Genomic DNA, 16,410 nt, shown 5'->3' with positions numbered 1-16,410 from the left:
GCCTGCGATACAGCAGAGGGCATGCAGCTCAGACATTAATAGTGTTAGTAAGCATACCTCCCTGGGGTGCACACTACAGCAAGCAGGTGTCATATCAGTAGCCATGCAGTTCACACAATCATGGTAGTATGCATGCATCCCCGTGATACACCATGTGGCCCAGAACAGGATAACAGTACACATGGCTGACATGACCTTGACATGTAATCTGCTGACATGTGCATTAACATGCATACATGTCTGACACAATGATGTCCTGTCACATGTACAGCATCATAATGGGCTTCACATTGCAGTGTTGTGTGTATGCCCTACAGATAGAATGCATGTTTCGCAAATGTGCATGAGCATGGGAGGGTAGTGTGAGCCGTCTACATTGCTATACAGTCTGAAGTACAGACACTGTGCCATTGCATGGCATCATGAGGCATCCGTGTTGCTGTAGAATGCATAATATGTACACATTGCATAGCCATAACTGCAACACAGTCGTGATGTTCAACAGATCGTATATGGTAGACTTCAGTGACACCTCCAGTAGCTGTGCACAGGCTTTTAGGTTGTCCAGTGTACCACATCAACTGTATAATTGGTCAACTAAGGCTATAATTGAACCATGTGTGGGCAATGTGCAACAGGGTGTATACACATCCCATGTACTGTGTGGCTACATGTCTCTGGCCATCCCCCATGGCCATGTGTGCACATGTGTTGGCCAATTGTGTGTGATGGCCATCTATCTCACATGTCTGTGTTGTCCCATATGACATACACCCATAGATGTCAGATATGTCACAATCCACAGGGCTATGCAGACAACGGGTTGTATGTTTGGTATGTGGGGTATAGGTCACGCGATAGTGTGACAATATTGAAGACAGAACACTACATGTCTGGGACATGTCAGGTGGCACATCACAATGTGTGCACCCAATGCAGGGGCATATGACACAATGGTGACACCTGTGGGCTGCACATATCACAGCTCACTGTGTGGTACTGTGTGCGTACCACACATTTTGTTCCAATGCATACTACATATGCCTCCATTGTAGAACACCTCCACTGTTGTATGCACAGCTGACCACACATGTCGCAGTGACAAGTACTGTGGTTTCAAGTCGGTGTATCATTTCGTTTGTATATATTGCACATGGGTGGCCTGTGTGAATGATGGGTGATGTGACCTGCATATCGTGACTGGAACAAACATCAGGTGTGCAAGTGTTAACTGGCCACATGGCAAATAGATCTACACTGTAACATGCCTGATACTGATGACAGTCTCACCTGCAACGAACTCATGTCTGTGCGGCACGCCAGAGGTACCTGTATAGGGGTGACACACCAGTATGAACATTATCCATGACTGTATGACAGCCACAGGTTGCACTGTGCATGTGAACACATTCAACTGTGTAATAGCATATAGTATGCACATGTGTGCATACACAACGTAGCATACTGTAGTATGCAGCATGTGTGTCCACATACCTTGCATATGTTGTTACTTTACATAATGTACAGTGACACATGCAACTACATGGGATATAATAGCCATATGTGCAGTACTGACTTACCAGGCAACTCCAGGCTCATTGGTTGGGAGACACCCACCTCCACGATGGCAGCTAGTGTTTCTGGATGCTGTTCCCTGGGTGTCCCCAGACTGGCCAGTAGCTCCTCGGTGTGTGCGAGTGGGGGCTGGGTTGGTGGCCCACCACCTGTTCCACCTTGTTCCCTGGCGATTGCAGTGGCACGCTGTTTTGCATGTCGTATCAAGTCAGTGCAGTGTCTGCGCACCTGCTGGTAGGTGCGGTTATGGCCACCCACATCGTTCACCCTCCTGCGTAGATCCTGCCACAGGTCATCCCGCTGCTGGGCATGCTGTGGCACATGGCTGAACAACAAGTCATAGTTGTCATGGAGCTGTGGGATGAGGACATCATCCTCCTGGCGGCTGTATGCTGGGAGGCGTGTACGGGGCATTATCTGTAAGACATAATGATGGTGACAGGTCACAGTTTCAGAGATGTACAGAGATACTGCTGCACATACATTTCTATGACATCTACTACATCTGCACAGTTATCTTTGCAAAGCATCATGACACTGACACGACTCACGTGTTTGTGTCACACATGTCACACCCATTATGCATTGGATATCATCACCATATATGTGTGTCACCTCATTACAGTGTTCATGCTCCATGTAAATGCTGTCTTGCTGTGGGCATGTCTATTTGCCTGCACTTGTGTTCTTACCTATCTGCACATGCCTGGATGTGTCCACGGTAATGCTGTTGACCTGGATGCTGTGTATATGTCACATATCAACACAGACACAGCCGTAATGGACTTGAGCAGTGACAATGCACACATACACATGGACACCTGTACATGCATGTGTTTTGCCATATACATCTACACAGCACTGTACAACTGTTCAACATCCTGCCACGGATCACCTGTATTGCACATGTGATAGACATGGGACAATGGCTAGTCAGACGACATTCGCAGGGATGGTTATCAACCATAGCATGTGCGGCATGGTTTCCAAGCTGTAACAGACAGCCATTATGCCACCGCAAGGTGCATCAGTGCCACATTACTGATCCAGTCAGTTGATAGTACATCTACCATGCGGCCATCACACCATGTATGACTGGGATGACATGTGCAGCTTTGATGGACAGGGTTGCATGGTATGGCGGGGGTATGTCACATATATGGCACAGGGATCTGTCCAGCCTGTGGCGATCCTAGTATTAGGATGGTGGTTGTCCATGACATATGTCTTATAGATCAGGATATGGACATGTAGCATGTCCATCATCATGGTGTAGCAAATGTCTTTCTGCAAGGTAGACAGCATGCTGCATAGTGGAGGTGAGGATTGTGAAGGCTGGTATCGCACATCCATGCATAGCCATTACCCCTTAAAGGTGGTATGTGATCCAATATTGGTCACCACAGTGCTGTATATGCCTGTCCAGTGATCTCCGTGCTCATGGATGGCACCCTGACATGACATGGGTACCTCATATGACTACCTAAGGGGCCTGGAGACGTCACCAAGTCCCGGGGTGCACTGCACAGCACCATCCCTTACACAGTGTCCATAATGTTGACCACAGCCTAGGTAGTAGTTTATGGGTACAGGGATGTTCACCTAGCGGTGACAATGCTGGTATCATCCATCAGACTGTGCACATATGTCACACACCTCACCCACACAGCCCATTCTGTATGTTGTTCACAACACTGACACAGCTATACTGATAGGTCATGGCCATTCACAGCCTTACATACACAGATGCCTAACATTTGTCTGTGTGGTATGGGCTACAATGAGGGTGGGGTACAACACATTAACCCTGTTCTACTGTAGCTGGCACTGGTGTGATGTGCACATGTCACTCTTGCACCTTTTGTAGTTGTGAGTCTGTCAACAGGCCACTGGTGGAACACTCCTGTGACATACAAAGGTATTTGTACTCAAATATCCGTGCTGTCTTGTACATCTGTACTGCTAACATCTACAGTGATAATGGTTCATGGACATGCACACCATACCCAGCAGGGTTATAGTGCGGTGCCATCCAAAATGACTGTCATCACCACTTGTGGGCTGATATTATGCAACACCCTATCTGTATTGTATGGTCATGCTAGGCACTTGTTCAGAACTTGTGAGCATGTCATGAGCTACTGATTACTATAGCACCCATTCCACACCATTTCCCGCAGGTACACTGGCTGTCCTACACTTCCCAGCTTGCTTATGGTACAACAGCTGTTGTACACATGTAACGCACATATCCTGTGGGACATGGTTGTGTATACAGGCATGTCCAACTGTCACGTACCAGTGCTACTGCCTGTCTATATGAGGGATATGTCGTACATGTGGCAATAGAGCAATTGTCTCATGTACACATTCAATGCTCACCTCCCAACATACTACACTACAGCCTGTGGGGGATGCACTTCTGCAGCCGTGCTGGGGGCATAGCTCTCAAGTGTACCTCATTACGAGGAACATACCTCATTTAGGGTTCTAAAAGGTGCATGTTCCTCAATGTTCCACATTGAAAGGGTCTGTCACACATTCATTGTTGGAAATTGTTTACCTGCTAGCCATGGCTAAATAGATGGGAATCATATTAATTCATTAGAATATCTTTTTTATATGTAAAACCAGCCTATTTTAGCCATCATATGCCCTTCCTAGTTGAAGCTGTTAGTAAGCCAGTTGTAAGTGTTCCACGTTTTGCCCATTTGTCACACAGTATGAGGGCTAATGTTCCTCATTTTGGGGACAGGAGGTTGACAGCTATGGCTGGGGGTAATGCTGTCACCAACCCTGACTGCACCTGACAGTCATTTGGGGATGTGTAACATTCGCAACACACCCACCCATCACATAGTCTCACATGATCTACACCACTGGCCACACCTATGAGGACAACTTGTGCAGTATGTCTCCATACTCAGTGTAGGCACCAGAGGTAGCCCCCATCATGGAAGACAACATCACCAGCTTATAGCCCACAGACTCATGTGTGCCCATCACATACAGCCAATAGGGAGTTATAACATTCACAACACACCAGTCATAGGTGACTCTGTAGGGAGTCACACTGCAGTTCCACACAGCAGGCTACACAAGGCGATAGTCACTTACATCTTGCTGTCGGGTAACTGCTTCTGCAACATAACCTATGCACCCATGCCATACCTCACCAGGTACGATGTGACTGTCATTCTCCATGTTAGTGTGACTGCCCTGTGATGCCACTTCACAGACTACGTGTGCAGGGACATGCAATAGCTCACCAGTCTTATAGCCCTGAGGGTGTGGGCCAAGCCCTGGGGAGCATTTTGCATTCGTCCAGACACGATACCACAGTACAACAACTGACTGTGTCACTTCAACAGTTGCCTATGCTCCTATTGTCATTCCACAGGCATCTGGTATCTGTCCGCTTTGACTGACCTGGTCAAACACAATGCTGTGGCACAGATGACTTGCACCTGTCAGCCCTGGGAGTACAGCTCACATGTAAGGCTCTTGCTGCTTCTATACTGCCTGTCTTGCACAGTTTCCAATAACTGTCACCGGCAGGACACGAACTGGCAGGCACGACATGGGGTCATGTGACACAATGCTTGCATATTCCTCTGTGACGCACGCAGGCAAGGCACACCTTATAATGCATCACTCATACATCTCTGCAGTGACTGGGACCTGCCTCTAGGCTCTGCAGAGCACACCTGCAATGACAGGTTATAGACAGACCATACCTTTCAGGCACATACCTGGACCAGCACACCCACAGCTGAGGGGTTCCCATATCCCACTATGTTTTGCACACATCCTGGCAAGTTACTTAGCAGAATGCATCAGAGGTGCTCCATGTGCAACTAACTGTGCCCAGGACCGCTATACACATTGTAACAAGCTACAGAGTCAACATCATACCCCACGGTTAACATACCTTCTTTGTTGGTATATTGGACAGTGGGCCTCAGACAGCTACTACTGATGTGTGACTGACACTACCCCACACTTAACTGGGATAGCCACTCATGTACCGACACATCCATGAGTCATAACCTCCGCTCTGCTGGATCAACCCATACACACCACCTCCAAGACCTACATTAACCTTGGCATGAACACTACCACCATGTGACTGGTGTTACACACCTGGGGTTATCCCCTCATTGGTGTATTCTGAACATATGCTAATCAACCTTGTTAGCCACATCCCGGCACCACACCCATCACAGCATACACAGTACATGAGTACTACAACACCTACTACAGACGTCTGCTGACAGCGGTTGTTAACGTCATGACACCCGTGCAGATGGACAATGCACATACAAATGCTGACACATACCCCAGTGCACTTCATTAGCATGTACACAACTGCATGGATCATGCAATTCCACACAGAGCCATGATGGTACACACCAGATAACAGACGCCACTCTGGTGGTCATGTTCCATGGACATATGATGTACAACAACAGGTGTAGGCTGTTGCACAGTGGTGTACATTCCCATGTGTGGGGTGGCTCACTGGTCAGCCATGGTGGGACCACAGGGTCCCTCATCACATACTCCAAGACTAGCTATGTAAACATGACTGCCACACATTCCGGGGTGTTCCACCAGGCATTATGGTGGTATGTCAGTAGTCGATGGCAACACCCACATCTGCTGTCACATACAACAGTCACTCAGGAACATTACAGACCCAGGTGATGTTGGTAACATGCTGGAGGATGGATTCAATGCTAACATTACACCCTCTCACTCACTACAGGGCCACAATCCATACATGAACATTGTGGTGTCCCTGTGGTTACACCTACACAGTACTGACCTACACTCTATATGTCCTGGGACACTGGCCCCATGTCACCTTCCAATGTCCCAGGCTGTGATGTCCACCAACCTCTGAATGACATGTCTCCTCACTAGGCCACCATATTCAGTAACAGCCTTGTTTCAGACATTGTAGCCCCTGAATGGCACACAGCAGCATTTATCACACTACACACAGGTGGCACCACAATGCACAAGTGGGACTATAGTCCTACACACCTGACTGGACTGTTCTGCATGGCTATGGGGCACATCATCAAGGATGTCATTCACAGAGACATTGTTGGGCTCCCGTCCTTTGCTGCCACCGGGGTTGGGCTTGTTAGGGCCGGAGCATGGCCCCTACACATGGTGGACTCCTTTCATACAGTTACCAGGGCAGTTGCTGATGGTACAGGAGTCCACACATCCTACATTATCCTCTCATTGCCTTTCAGCACCATTCCCCATTCTGGTATTGACAACATACACATCCACCTGCACATCGTACCCTGTGTCTCAGGATGTTATGCAATGTGGCTCATGGACAGGACACACACAGTGAGGCCAGCATACCATAGTACCTACTACATGTCAGGTACATTTGGCATACCACAGTCCTCAGTCATAGGGGCCCTCATGTTCAGTATATGCTTCCCTGTGGAACAGGCTAGCACAGGGGACTTTCCCTACCTAGCTTTCAAACCCCTGCATACAAAGCACCATGATTGCTCCACCAGCTGATACTGACTCCATCCATACGGGTGTCACTGTGACAGATACATGATATGACTATCATGGCATCAAGCTGCATGACACAAGGTGCATGCACATCAACTTTGCATTACACCATTCACCCACTATCACATGGGTGGTAGTCCCCTACATACATATCACATTGTACATGTTTGCAGTACACACATATGTCGCACCCACTCCTGTGGTTACCGTATTGCCACTGTGGCATGGATATCCTTCTACGTGGCCACACCTTTCTGTACTGGGTGTGTAGCTGGTACATAGGCACCCATTGTACCTCTGAACTCAAGACATCTACAGACATTCAAGGGTACACCACCCCATTTAGGGTGTACCTTACACAACAGCTACAGCTTTACATACCACAACATTAACACGCCATGACGTTTACTGAGCTCCGACAGTTTAAATATGCGGCTGCACTATGGACACCACATCTGTACACATTTGCATATTACATACTCAGGGGTGACCTCTGCTGATCAGACAGGGCCCAGGTCTACAACATTATTAATGGATATACTCCTCATACGCGACATAAGCAAAAGCCACTGTGAGCAACATGCTCATGGATATGTGCACACACGCCACAATGAGTGGGATGTGCTTGAGGGTTACATTCCCAAATAGGACACTCACCGTGCTTTGGAACATAAGTCCTATGTACATCACACAGGGACACGCAGTAGCACTGTTCATGTGATACCTCCCTTGGTGGTTGGGAGACACATGTAGGCCTGGGATCACTGCAGTGGCTGTACTGTGCAGAGGTGCAGGTGACACATGGCTCTGCTGTTCACAGGACACTACCCTAGAGAGGTGCCACTAGTGTGAACACTGTAGTTGTGCTTACACATGGACTTGCCAGACTGCATAGTACCCCACTATGCACCTGTGAAGCTATTACATGTCCTTTGTGCATGGTTACTTGGTAGCCCTTCCATTTAGAATAGCTATCATGCTATTACAATGTCCCATGCCTACAAGCCATAAGTATCCTGTTATTGTACATGCCAATAGACGATACCTGTGGTATGCATGATATGCCTGTTATGCTGTGTAGAATATCTGTCATATCTACCTACAATACTATACATTACACATATTTCACATAGTATCCCATAATGCAAAGCATACTTGCACAGCGGGACCACCTTAGATATGTCATTAACGTTATATGCCCATACACATGCGTGCTGTGACAGTATATCAACATATACTATCCCCTGCTATGGCATGTCCTTGTTGGACATACCCTACTACTGACAGCGGGTTGTATGGAATTGTTCTGTTTAACGCCCTCATGTAGCATCCCTTGTGGTGTCTGTGCTGTGTACCTTGTGTCCCACTGCTGGATGCACAGTTTCGACAAGCGTTAGTATGCTCAGCAGGACATCACTACATAAATACCTTTCCCCACTTTATGCATTGCGGACACGTTTAATTAATGCAAACCAGGCTATACATACAGTAAAACTAATTAATACAGATCATGCTATACATAACCTTACATATCGGGTGTTCTACATACCTTGATATCGTTATGGCGTTTCGTTTCTATCTCTCTCACAGTGTTTCAACTGGTATTCGGTATGAGCATACGGTTTGAATGTCTGCCAAGTCATCCTTATATACGTCAATACCTGTAACATGTGGATTCATCCTGCCAATTGGTGTTCCTGAGTGACTAATTACTTGCATATCAGCTGTGCAGTTACTCCATTCGCCAATTACACGGCAACAGTGGGGTATAATTGAATTCACCACTTGGGCGTTGCCTATTTGCCCTACCTTCGGGGAGATGGTCTGTATTGTGTTTTGTTATGTGTAATTGCAACTGCTATGCATGGAGACAAGTATACTTTGGATTCATGTCCCCCGTGGATTGTGTGTGACAGGTAGAGTATTTGGTTCAACATGTGGGCGTACCTGTCATCCCAACTTCTGATAATGGAGTATTGCACACAAAACCTGTAACATGGCTGTTTGTTCCATTATACAACGCCTGCAATTTTGCATGACGCCTTTAATTGTGTCTCTCACATGGTATGTTGAGGGTTCTGCAGTTGTAATTGACTGACTGGATGTTTGTGCTGCTATTACAGTCTGTATTGCTTTAGTTTCTAGTGTGGGGGATGTCGGTGGGTGTACGTAGCATATACAGGTTTGTGGGCCTTGCATTTCTACATAATCCGTATATATGTGTGTGGGCTCCGTCCCTAATTAGAGAGCTAACAGTTAGTAGACTTATGTTATGGGATTGTACGTTTGGCCGTTGTTAATTGGTTTCTATATCGTCTGCAGGTGAGCTTGCTACTTGTATACCTCTGTAATTGCAGCGATATATCAAGGGATATGTGTAAGTGACAGCTATCCCTTGTATTTCTGTCCCAGATATTTGCAGTCATTGTGGTTGTGTTGGTAAAAGAGCCTGTTTGCCATGGGTTGCCACCTTTTCATATGGTCATTGTTGGACACTTGTGGGACACACAGCGGTGTTTACAGGCCAACACGTAGCCACGGTCAGTACACAGGTTAGCACATACTTTTATCCTCAATACATACCTATTGTTGTGTGACTTTGGCTACTTATCATATTGCATGTAACATTTACGTTTCTTACATACAGGCATAAATATTAAATACAACTATTACATTATATATGGGACATATTTATGTCCTACCATCTTGGACATTTGCCCTTTGTACTGTTTTATGTCAGGACACACCTGCCCAGGGTGGGGCTGTCCCTCCTACTGTGGGACAGGTTGTAACCGTATGCCTACGTCTAGCTATACCCACACCTACCGTACTGATCTGCCTCTGACTTGGCATTAACAAACACATGTTGCAGACACACACACACATTACAGTCACACGGAGAATCACACGGCACCCTCAACGCACACTTACACAGACTACGGCACTCACAAACACAGTTGAACACAGTACCTACGTGGACCGCAACACCGGCAGCAGTGACTAAATGTCCCTTCATATCATCATACTATTACTCGCGGCTGTACTGTTCCGGTACTGTGTTCTATCGGTCTTTCAGCCTCGTGGTTACGCATGTCGGTATGTTACACATTCCATGGTTGGTAGTATCCTATTTATTTGTACCTCCAAGGTGTTATGAATGTCATTGAACTATCTATTATATTTGCAGATATCGCTGAATCCATCTATATCACCATATATCACTCTATTGCCCTTTCTATCTGTATTATATATATGCATATGTGTACATATATATATATATATATATATATATATATATATATATATATATATATATATATATATATATCTATATATATATATTTCTGGCGGGGAACGTGACAGGCACACAGCACCACCATATGCTGTAAGGCTCATGTACTGTTCAGGTGTTGGCATTCCGTGTATCACTAGCTGTTGTGTTTACAATGTTTGAGGGCTGCCTATGTAGGAGTCACACATTGGGCCACCTATACATTACAATTTACAGGTGGTCATGTTTGTGTGCCATCCATTTTACTGTGTGTGCAGGTGGAAAGGTGTCAGTCCGTAGGGGCCTACACTGTCAGAGTATGTGCTATACGTTCCCTCTTTACCAAGGCGTAGGCATATTGGGTACACCTCCGTCTGCCTACTGGGGCTGGCACAGTGTGTTCATGGTCTGAATCCCTCTGTGCCTGTAATGGCCTTGGCAATTGCGGTGGGCTATGAGGGCCTTCACCATTTTGTCCCTGCTGCAGCTGTTTCCACAGGATCATATTATGTAGCATGGCACATACTATGACGATGTGGGCACACGTGCCTGGAGAGTACTGCAAGGCTCCACCAGATGTATCCAAGCACCGGAACCGTGATTTCAGCATCCCGAACACACGCTCTATGATGATTCTGGTTTGTGCGTGTGCCTCATTATGGCGTTCTTGCATGGGTGTGTGTGCATTTCTGATGGGAGTCATCATCCACGGCTCCAGTGCATAGCCAGCATCCCCCACAAGATGGCCATGTGGGATGTCCCCCCTGACAAATACCTGATACAGCTGTGAGGCATGCCAGATATGGGAGTCATGGTAGCTTCCAGGGCTGCCAGCACACACATCCATGATAATGCCCTGGCCATTGCACACGACCTGGCAGTTGATGGAGTGGAATCCCTTGCGGTTTATGTAGCGCCTACCATGCTCACCGGGTGGTGACTTGATTTGTATGTGCGTGCAGTCTATCGCACCCAGTACCTCCGGGTAGTGTGCCACACGGTGGAAGTGGCGCATATTGCTGGCCAACTCCTCCTGAGTTCGGGGGAAGTATATCTGCTCATTGGCATGTGGTAACATGGCATCCAGGAACTGGTGTAGTACCCTGGATGCTGATGCCTGTGAGATACCCATTATATCTCCAGTTGGCCTTTGAAAGGTACCTGTGGCCAGTATTCGCAGGCTTACACATACCTTCGTGTCCACTGGGATGGGTTCCCCTCTGTTGTTTCTGGTTCTCAGGTGTGGCCGGCACAGCTCCACTATTTGCTGTAAGATGTCCCTGTCCACCCTGTAATGCTCTACTATCTCCAGGTCATGTAGCCCCTGGTAGGTTACCCTTGGTCTGAACACTCTCCTTCTCCTCCGAGGCCTGCTGATGAATCACAGCTATGGCAGCTCCCAACATGTACATTTTAAAAGTTCCCCGTGCGTTTTCACCTATGGTGCAGTGTTTGGGAATACACAGGTGTGTGTTGGGTGCCTTCACACTTTATACTATTGTGCTGTGAACACCGATGATGTCATAGGGTGTGTATGTACGATCGTAGCTACAGGGTATCTTATGTGTTTTACTGCCGGAACTACTATTGTGGTGCCTTTGGTGTTGAATTACATTTGCCTGCCATGGATTACCTCTTGACCTTCCCTTTACATTTCTGCACATTGCACCTACCATTTTCTGGCGTGCATCCTGCAGCCTACTTTCATTTATACTTTCCTGGACCTGGCGTATCTTGCATTATGTGTGCTACTGCCGGTCTGCTGTCGGTTTGCTTTGCTCTGCTGTGTCAGGTCTCCTATCTTTGCAATCCAATACCTCCCCTCCTTTCTTTGCATTCCAATGCCTCCCCTGTCCTGTTTTGCAGGTTTCTGCAAGCAGACTTGTCAGCTGCCGTCGATTGGCCATCGTGGGTTGATTGGTGTTGATTGCTCATTAGTACTCCAATTACCCTACTTCAGCATTTCCTTCTTTTCTTCCCCTGACCTTCCTGTTTGTGCTATTGTTCGTGGCGCGTGCGTCCGATTACTGGGTTTCGGGCATGTTTTCATCCCCGTACACATGCGCTTTTGGGCACCATGTGTGCTCTCAGCTAAACAATTCTATACCTTCCTCCCCACCCCTGTCCTGCAGCTTTGCTTAGCAATGGACAGGCCAGATTTGCATTGCTCCATTGTGCTTACTGCTACGGTGGCACACCCCTCTGCTGATGTCATGTATTTCCTCTGAGCCACTCCTCGGTGTTATACCGCTGTGCCGTATGGTACAACCTTCATCCGGCGGGACATTTGCGATTCAGTATTATCTACCTCATTTGCATGGCATTGACTACTAATTCATAGTTACCGCACCGAACACTATCGCAGGCCCTTAGCAACCCTTGCACCTTGGTTGTGGTGTTCCATGCCTATCATTGTGTATTATGCTGTAAACCTGATTTCTATTACGTTGCGATTTTATGATATTTTTATATTATTTCTTTATGTTACAGCTTCCGCACACATGCCCTGCGGTTGTGCTGTGCATTACTGTGGACATGACATTAAATGTTGTTATTTATGTGTTGTGCATCTTTTCTTATGCCATTGGCTGTGTATTTCGCCATTGGCATATGTTAACGTTGTGATACCTGGGTCTGGCCCTCTTCCATAACTCCGATGTTCTGTTTGGAAAAATGTAAACCGTGTTTTTTGGTTTACATTTCCGTGGGCTTACGCTACGCCTGCACCACTTCATGAATCACTATATGCCTTCATTTGCATGGTGCGACACTGCACATGGGGTGATTAGCATACCTAAGCCGGGGGCTGCGCAGTTCTGGCGTACGCCGGTAGTGCACGTGGAATTGGATCGTACCTGAATCGCTCGATGGCCATATTTGGCATTATACCACCTACACTATGCCTGCGCCTGGTGCAAGCTTCATGAATCCTGGGGAATCTAGTTTCTTCTGTGTAAATCTATAGGAATTCTGTCCCATTCCCAAAGCCAGGTTATTTAGATAATCTGTAATGGTTATAATGCATGCTATAATAAAGACAAATATTACTAATTATGTTGTAATACTTTGTACAGTATTCCAATATAAAATGGTAAGTTCTAAACATTGATGTTTCGAACAGTGCCATTTTATATTGGAATAATGTACCAAATATTACATAATGCAATGACAGATGTTCAAAGAATATAAGAGTAGAATAATAGAAATTATGTTAGCTGTTTTCCTGAGAATCACTTCACTTTAAAACTTGTGTCATGCTGCTACAGCATTGTTTAGAGGTAACACAGCAAAACTTATTACCTTCAGAATTTCATGTCTAGTCATTGTAAATGTTAAATGTTAAAGATAGCTGCAGAAATATTTGAAGAAATCAATACTAACGGCTACAGAAAAAATCATAGAAAGTTATCAGTAGGCATATATGTAGTGTATGCTTTTATACCCCTATTTTACTGCTCCTATAAATAATATGAAATGGATTGTTATAGTTTTTACATAGACTCCTTTGTCCAAATGAAATAAATAAAGTTGCTAAAGCTACAAAACATGCCATGTGTTAATCATTCCTCTCAGACTGTTTGTTTGTTTGTTTGTGTCTTTTGGCTTTTCCTGGTTAGGGGTTGCCACAGCGGAACTCTGGTCCGCTAATGATTGGCAGTAGATTTTTACGTGCTGGCTTACCGGGCCTAACACACAACCTTCAACGCCCATTCACGCATGTCGCCACACAGAAGACGCTCTAACTGAGAATCGAATGGGCAACGTCTAAATAATACCACTGACTAGCCCAAATCACAATAAAAAGGCAGCAAGAGAATCACTTCCATAGGGAGAATATTTAAATGGCTACAGATAGAATAACCAATATAAATTGTGACAAATAACAGGTTTAAATGAATGTTTTAAAGTTTGATTGACCACAAATATTTATATTATTGTAAATGCAAGGGGAAATACATAAATCACAGGACCACTGCAAAAAAAAAAAAAAAAAAAAAAAATATATATATATATATATATATATATATATATATATATATATATATATATATGATAAAGATAGAGAGGATTATGATCGGATCTTCAATTATCACAAAGTTGTTATGTACTTCAGATGTGTATGTCAGGAAATTCATAAAAAGAGCAGAATGAAGAGTACCTCAAAAGTTGAAACTTGTTATCTATGTTGAAAACACATAAAAACTCGTTTATGATTAGAGAACTCAACCATAATTCTAAGTATTACATCGAGCTTCAGTTGTTGTGATATAATACTACTTATTAAAGAAAATGTAAAAAAAAAAATGTACCAACACAAATTGTCTTACAGCTTTGAAAACTGTAAAATACCAGAAACTGTGTCTTTGTAAATTACTAACAACTTTAAAAACTGTTAAAAATGACAGTCTGCATATATTTTATGTGGCAACAACTCGTTTTTAGATTTTGAAACCTATTTTAGGTTTTCACCACTGCTCTGTGGTAGACAGTGAGTATGCACAAGTGTGAGACTATGTCCTAGCAGCTCTAAGCCATGCCTAGCAAAACGTATTGCACATCTTTGACATTAGCTGCAGAACAAGGGTGCCTATTTCCCAATTTCAAAGTGTTTGAACCCAAATAAATAGGCATTTAAATTCAATACAATGGTGACAATGCTCATAGTCATAGTTTTACTATCATAATGCTACTGTTTTACCCTATCAGGTACTCAGTCTTTTTTTTTCTAATTTGCAAATATATTTCAAATGGGGAACATCTGAAAAATACCAAATATTTCAAACCAATTGCAGAAAATTATGTTCTAAATGGAAAATTGTCAGAATATTTGAGCGAGGTACAAATCCATATACCACCATATCAATGTAGTGTCCCCACAACCCTTTTAATATAGGTTCATAGGTACTTACTAGGTTATTTATATGTGATAAACTTAAGAAGCCTATACTTATAATTCCATGGTAGTTTTTAGCTATTATTTTAGTTATTTATTTTATTTTACATTTGTTTACCGGGATAGTCAGACTTGACACATGTCCTTTTTTCAGCGGAGCCCTGGGGAGAAAAGCTCCACATAGAACAAACAGAGACTGACAAAATACAGAGTATATAGACATATAATAACATGGACATCAAGATTGTTGCAGGATAAATTTAGATGATTCATATGTGATATCCATGAATTTTCAAATTAGTATAATAGACAATTACACTGTTGCAAAGACAGACATTCCATTTTTCAAGTGAAAATTCAATGACTACATATCATAGACATTCCATTTTTCAAGAGAACATTTCATGATTACCAATTTTCCAAAATAGATTAAATGTGGAGAATTGCCACTCCACATTGATGGAAAGTTCACAGTGCAGAAAGTATATAGTGCGACAGGTGTAATAAGATTAGACAGTGGTCAGTGATGAAGTCAGATGTCTATAAGATAATAATAAGTAGTGGCAAGGTCAGGGATGGAGACAGAGATGTTAGTCCAGGGAAGAGCAAGGACACAGCCATTTGTTTACTAGGTAGATTTTTAGACTTGTTTTAAATTGGGCTAGGGCTTGTATAGTGGTAATGTTGTCAGAAAGTTCATTTCAGATTTTACCTATATAATTTGAGAAGAGAGAATCTCCTGCTTGGTTTTTGGCTGTATTGATTTTTATGTGATGTTTATTAGTGGAGTGTAGGGTTCTGTTAATGGTATAAGGTTGAAGAAGTGTTTGTAGTACTGGAGTTTTCTCAGGTTCAAAGAGGAGTTTGTGGGCCATGGTTAACTGAATGTATTGTAGGAGTTGGGGGAGCTCAAGCCAGTTAAGTTCCTTGAGTGCAAGGCAATGATGGGTTCTGGCTGGTGCATTTACTTTGTTGTAACACGATTCAAGTTTTAGTACCTCAGATTTTTGCAGGTTAGTGAATATAGGAGCTGTGTACAGTAGTCTGGAAATTAGGTGAGCTTGGGCAATGGTTATCTTAGTATTCTTCATAAAGTAGGGTTTATTTCTATATAGTGTTT

General features: G+C 44.4%; 1 protein-coding gene across 1 annotated transcript in view; it reads right to left on the bottom strand.

The window, feature by feature from the left end:
* Window positions 1-16,410, bottom strand: part of MUSK (muscle associated receptor tyrosine kinase) — a 1,728,668-nt gene that overhangs the window by 1,143,848 nt on the left and 568,410 nt on the right. The gene's annotated exons all lie outside the window — the stretch shown is intronic.

This window comes from Protopterus annectens, chromosome 2.part0 (assembly GCF_019279795.1).
Source record: "Protopterus annectens isolate FY-2018-M chromosome 2.part0, PAN1.0, whole genome shotgun sequence".
NCBI classification, from domain to species: Eukaryota; Metazoa; Chordata; order Ceratodontiformes; family Protopteridae; genus Protopterus; species Protopterus annectens.
Note: the sequence above shows the minus strand (reverse complement) of the source record. Positions and strands in the feature narration are given on the sequence as shown.